The sequence below is a fragment of the Nannospalax galili genome, unplaced genomic scaffold (genome assembly GCF_000622305.1).
Source record: "Nannospalax galili isolate Female #2095 unplaced genomic scaffold, S.galili_v1.0 scaffold1272, whole genome shotgun sequence".
Classification (NCBI taxonomy): domain Eukaryota; kingdom Metazoa; phylum Chordata; class Mammalia; order Rodentia; family Spalacidae; genus Nannospalax; species Nannospalax galili.
This window is the reverse complement of record NW_008332402.1, coordinates 589740-590177: the sequence shown is the minus strand read 5'-3', so window position 1 is coordinate 590177 and position 438 is coordinate 589740.

Sequence of the window (438 nt, the reverse complement as noted above, 5' to 3'; positions counted from 1 at the left end):
TATATGCATGTGTATGTAACAATAATAATCAAAGGAGGACAAGAAATTTAAAGGGCGTGAAGGGACATGGGAGGAGTTGGTAGGGGACTACAATAGATAGAAATAATGCAAAAAGAATACTCGTGTGAAATTTTCAAAAACAAAAGAATTAAAATTAAAAAATAAAAATAAATAAAAAATAGGCTGAGTTGTTTTAGAAACAACCTTGAGAGCCACCTTTCAGAACGCTGCCATGAAGGGAACCTATGGAAGTATGAAATTGCTGAAGTGACCAACTCCCAAAGCACACCACCACGTTGAGGAGGAGAAAGGTGCCACCCTCAGCAAATGGCTGTGGTCAGGAAACCATCCCAGAATGCCTATCACTTCAAAGTTAGGCTTTCAAAATGCACAGCAGCTTTCCCTGAGGTAAAGTTACTAGAGGGAACCCCAGGGAGG